This window comes from Arvicola amphibius, chromosome 1 (genome assembly GCF_903992535.2).
Source record: "Arvicola amphibius chromosome 1, mArvAmp1.2, whole genome shotgun sequence".
Taxonomy (NCBI): domain Eukaryota; kingdom Metazoa; phylum Chordata; class Mammalia; order Rodentia; family Cricetidae; genus Arvicola; species Arvicola amphibius.
The window spans coordinates 85,367,421-85,373,420 of NC_052047.1; positions in this window are offsets into that span (position 1 = coordinate 85,367,421).

Sequence of the window (6,000 nt, forward strand, 5' to 3'; positions counted from 1 at the left end):
AGGTCACGATGGCAGCATGACCCAAAAGCTGGCATTTCAAAACAGCCGCAATTACTGCTGAATCAGGAAAACCTCTCTTAAGGGAGCTGCAGCATGCCTCAGTAAGCAAAGCCCATGGGGGGTGGGGGGCGCTGAAATACAGCTAAACTTTGTTTTTTAGTGTCTAGAATTCCTTTTCAAGCCCTCTCAGGTTTTAAGTGGATTTAGTCAGCCACGTTGGTGTGCCAATTTGTTGGAGGAAGAGGAAGCTGCTCATTTGTTCTTGGCTGCTTAGACCTGAAATAATCACATAGAAACCATATTATTTAAATCACTGCTTGGCCCCTTAGCTCTAGCTTCTTATTGGCTAACTCTTACATATTAATTTAACCCATTTCTATTAATCTGTTCATCATCACATGGCTCTGGCTTACTGGCTAAAGTTCTGGTATCTATCTCTGGCAGGGCTACATGACTTCTCCCTAACTCCTTCTTCTTTCTCCCAGCATTCAGTTTAGTTTTCCCCACCTCGCTCTTTCTGCCCTCCTCTGCTATAGGCTTAAAGCAGTCCTTTATTCACCAGTGGTATTCACAGCATACAAAGAGGAATCCCACATCATAAAATCTATCTAAAACAAAGAACCAGCAACAAATTAATAACCCAAAGCAAACAAACAGCGGCAGTTTATTCATACACACATCTGATAATTCTGGGTTTGATTTTAAAATTTGAAGTAATAAATTGGTATGACTACTTGCTTTATTTTACAAAGTATCCCAACAATTCAGAAAGACATGAATTCTAGCTGGCTTTGCTGGCACACACCGATATTCTAGGCAAAGGCAGGAGTTCCAAGTCAGCCTCAGCTACAGGGTAAGATCCCGTCTCAAAACAAACAAACCACTGCATGGAAAGCCTGATGCTCTGCTTGAATCCCAGTGTTTATTCTTAGTTGAAAAAGTCCCTGGGGACAACAGAAATGCTCTTTTTAGGGAAAAGGAAGTTTTAAAAATAGGGGTTCGAGAGTATGTGTTGTGAACTAACTGGGTGAGCAGGGAAAGCCCCAGGCTCTTTTTAGACTAGTAGGGAGCAGAGGCCGGTAGCTTAAGGTGGCTGGTCAGTGGCTGAGCCTGGACAAAGAGAGGAAGCACAGAACAATGGGTCCCTTCCACCTCTGCTCTGGGAGGGGCTGCTGCAGCAAGGGTGGGATTGACTCAAATCAGTGAGCTCAGGGATTAGAAGCCACCTTGGAGGAGCGTTCAGATCTCTTCAGATTCTGGATGTGGCTGTGAGCGGAGAACAAGCACCTCTCAGGACCAGGTGCTTCTCCAGGTCCCTCTTTCTAGTGGGGTCCATGATCTGGGGGGCGGGAGATGAAGAAGTTGACACTTCCACTAGTCTCTGTCTCGGTTTTTTTTTTTTAAATTTATTATTAGTTTGTCTTTTTGAGTTAGAATTTCACACAGCTCAGGCTAGGCTTAAACTTGCTATGTAGCTGATTTTCCTGATCCTTTTGCTTCTGCCTCCCAAGCACTGATATTTCAGACAATGTGTGACCACACTCCATTGCTGCTCAACAATTTTTGTGGGGGTCAAATTTGTCAGTGACATCATAAAATCTTTTCACTGAGAAACTGCTCTTAAACCGGAATTCCCAGCATTCAGCAGTCAGAGAGAGGGAGGTTTCTGCAGTGCTGAGGCTGGGCGGAACTGCAGAGCAAGACCTCATCTCAAAAAAGGAAGGAAGGAGGGAAGGAAGGTTGGAAGGAAGAAAAGATTCTTCAGAAAAAAAAAAAAAGAAAGAAAAAGAAAAGGTTCTTTTTTGTTGCTGCTGTTGTTGTTGAGATGTGGGGTTGTTTTTTGTTTTCTAAGACAGGCTTTCATATAGCCCAGGCTAGCCTCAAACTTTCCACAGGGTTTAGCATGGCCTTGAGCTCCTCACTGTCCTGTTTCTCCCTCTCAAGTGCCAGAGTCACAGGTGTGGCCACCAGCTAGAAGGTGGCTTTTGCTTGATTTAGTATCTCAAACCTGTAATCCTGGCATTTGGGAGGCAGAGACAACGAGTTCCAGGCCAGCCTGATCTACAAAGCAAGTTCCAGGCTATCAGGGTGGGCTTCATAATGAGATCCCATCTCAAAAACACAAAACAAAACAATGACAGCACAGAAATAGGGAGATGACTGTCATTAAACTGCTTCCCACGCACACAGGGGACTAGTTTGGATCCCAGAACACATATAAATGTCTGGTGGGCACAGAAGCATCTCTGGAATTCTGAAGGCAGATATAGGAACTCCCCACCTCCCCACCGTCCCCGCCCCCCACGGCCAAAAGCTGGCTAATGAGCTCTGGGTTCACCTGAGAGACACCCACTCAGTGAACGAGGTAGAGAATGACTGAGGAAGATTACTGATATCAACCTTGGGCCTCCACAGGCACGTACACTCATTTGACTCACACATGTGCGCGCGCACACACACACACAGAGGCAAACACAAATATACATATATATTCACATAACACACACATACTCAAAAGAAAGCAAGAGACAGTGTTCCGTGCGTTGATTTTGGATTGTTGTTCATCTCATCATCTGAAAAAGCAGTACTGTTTTTCCTTGCCTGGGTCAGAAATCAGGATATTTCTCACTTGAATGCCTCATTTAACAAGCATTGCCCCAGACTGCGGCTACTATTGTACCAATGACCATGTATGATTTCTCACTTACTTTTATCATGTTTACCTTGTCTGCAAAAGGGAAGTGTTAAACAATGCCTCTGCTCCCAAGTACTCAAAAATCTCTGAGTTGATTCCATCTAGTTAGTGTATGACTGTCAAAATGCTCAGAAGAAAGCTGCAGGTCAGATCAACCATATGAATCACTCTGGAAAAAAAATTAACCAAAATAAGTTGGGCCACATTTGGATGTATTTCAGGCTGAATTGTTTATTCAGGTTCTCCTGGAGCTATTAGAACAGAATCCTTTAGGTGGATGGAGGGAATTCACTTGTTGGGAGCTCTGTTTGACCTTGATGGGCACCTTCAGAATTTAAACCCTCCTCTGACATTCAGTTTGCTCTATACATACTATCAAAGCAAAATCGTCTTTTCAGCTCGGGTCTCAATAGTCCTCACACATGCAGGACTGGCGAGTACACACAGCAGTATATTGAGAGGATTAGGAAATAACCTAAGCAAAATCTTCTAATTTTATTTTGTTTTAGTTTTTTAAGACAGGGTTTCTCTGTAGATTTGAAGCCTGTCCTGGAACTAGCTCTTGTAGACTAAGCTGGCCTCGAACTCACAGAGATCCAACTGCCTCTGCCTCCCAAAGGCTGGGATTAAAGGTGTGCACCACCACTGCCTTGCTATATGCCTACTTCTTACAAAGTGCTTAGCCTAGTTCAGTGGTGGTGGCACACACCTTTAATCCCAGCACTCAGAGGGCAGAGGCAGGTAGATCTCTGAGTTCAAGGCCAGCCTGGTCTACAGGGCTAGTTCAAAGCAAAACAAAACAAACAAGCATACAAAATGGGTTAACCCAAAATATCACCAAGTAAAGCAAAATATTTGAAGAGAAATGTCATAAAATGAAAATCTTTAATGATTGATAAACACAAGAAGAAGGACCCCATTAGTCAGCATAGAAGGAGAATGAGCAGTGCACAATGGTGAGCTGTCCAGATGGGGCACATCTACAACCCCTTGACAGAAAGAAGCAGGAAGATCAAGAGTTCAAAGCCAGCCTGGGCTACATGAGGCTTATTTCAAAATCAAAACAAGGGGGCTGGCCGGGCGGTGGTGGCGCACGCCTTTAATCCCAGCACTCGGGAGGCAGAGACAGGCGGATATCTGTGAGTTCGAGGCCAGCCTGGTCTACAAGAGTTAGGTCCAGGACAGGCTCTAAAAAAGCTGCAGAGAAACCCTGTCTTGAAAAACCAAAAAGAAAAAAAAAAACAAGGGGGCTGGAGAGATGGCTCAGAGGTTAAGAGCACTGGCTGCTCTTCCGGAGGTCCTGAGTTCAATTCCCAGCAACCACATGGTGGCTCACAACCATCTGTACTGAGATCTGGCGCCCTCCTCTGGCGTGCGGGCATACATCGAGGCAGAATGTTATATACATAATAAATAAATAAATAAATAAATAAATCTTCAAAATCAAAACAAAATAGAGTTGGGCATGATGACTCAGCACTATGGAGGAAGAAGGACACCTGAGAGTTTGAGCCCAGCAGGGGTATCATAGCAAGACTGTTTCAAAAACTAAATACAAAGCCCGGTGCACTAGTGCATGCCTGAAATTCCAAAAATTGGGAGGTGGAAACAGAAGGGGCAGGAACTTAAAGTGAGCCTTGCGTACGTAATAAATTCAAGGTCAACCTGAAATACAAGAGATTGCCTCAAACAACCAAAATGACTGCTAGGTACGGCTGCTCACACCTTTCTTTAATCCCAACTATCCAGAGGCAGATCTCTGTGAGTTCAAAGCCAGTATCTATACAACATTTCTGTGGTGAGTTTCAGGTCAGCCTTGGGCTACATTAAGGCCCTGTCTCAAGGCCCTGTCTTAAAACAAGAACAGAAAGCCAACAAGATGACTTGGTGGGTAAGGTCTCTTGAAGCCTGAAAGCTGGGGAATCTGAACCTTAGAGCCTACAAAGTGGAGGGAAAAGAGCCAACTCTCAAAAGCTGTCCTTTGAGCCAGACAGTGGCGGTGCACACCTTTAATCCCAGCTCGGGAGGCAGAGGCAGGTGGATCTCAGTGAGTTCGAGGCCAGCCTGGTCTACAGAATTTGTTCCAGGACATCTAGGGCTGTTGCACAGAGAAACTCTGTCACGGAAAACCAAAACCAAACCAAACCAAACCAAAAAGCAAACAAACAAACAAACAAACAAAAAACCTTGTACTTACTCAGACCCTGCTAGACATCTGTTGCGGTACAAATCCACCCCAAATATTAAAAAAAAAAAAAAAAAAAAGACTAAAAGACTAGTAAGCCTGAGAGAGCCGGTATTCGGGGAGAGAGAGGATAATTAACATGAAAGCCCAGGCCCAAGGGTTGCGTGTGTGATGCTCAGCATAGGTGGGAAAGCAGTGCTAATGGGTGGACAGAAAGGGGTTGTTTTAGAAGAAGGAAGCTAGGGAAGTTTCTTCTAAGGACTTCTGTTTTCTCCGAATTGGAGAGAGGTCGTTCCTGGAGGCAGAAGCAGGACAGTCAGAGGTTTGTGCAGTTCTGAAAGAGCTAGCATAGGTCACAAGAAACAAGCGGTCTCATAGACCCTGGCATCGAGCAGGCATTCCAGAACGGCAAAGTTGCCAGCAGTCGGTTATACCGATGAGCCAAGAGCAGAGGCTAGAGGAGAAAGAAAGGAAGGCAGAGAGAACGTGGTCTGGAGGGAGAAAGGGGCAAGAGTAACCTATGGACTCTGTGTCCCATCTCTGGTGTTAGTATCTGTGTAACATTTACGTCCTTCCTCACTGTGTATACATACGTATTCATTTATTTGTTGGTTGGATGGTTGGTTTTTTTTTTTTTTTGAGACAAGGTTTCTCTGTAGCTTTGGAGTCTGTCCTGGAACTTGCTCCGTAGACCAGGCTGGCCTTAAACTCACAGAGATCCACCGTCTCTGCCTCCCTGAGTGCAATATTAAAGGCATGCGCCACCATCACCCAGCATACATATGTACTTATAAAATACATATGTGTCTTGGTCCATGTGCATTTACATTATACATATACCTTTACATAAAAAATCAAGGAAAGCCTGCCTCTGTCTCCCTAGTGCTGGGATTAAAGGCGTACATCACCACCGCTCAGCAACAAAGATATTTCTTATTGGGTGTGCCTATAACCCCAGCTCTGGGAGTTAGAGGCAGGAGGATCAAGAGTTCAAGGTTACTCTTGGGCAGGCTGACCACAACTCTTGGAGACCTAGTCTCTATAAACAAAACAATGACAATAAACAAAACTCAGGGAACTTTTCAGAAGAGGAATGGAAATAATGCAAACCAGCAGGCAT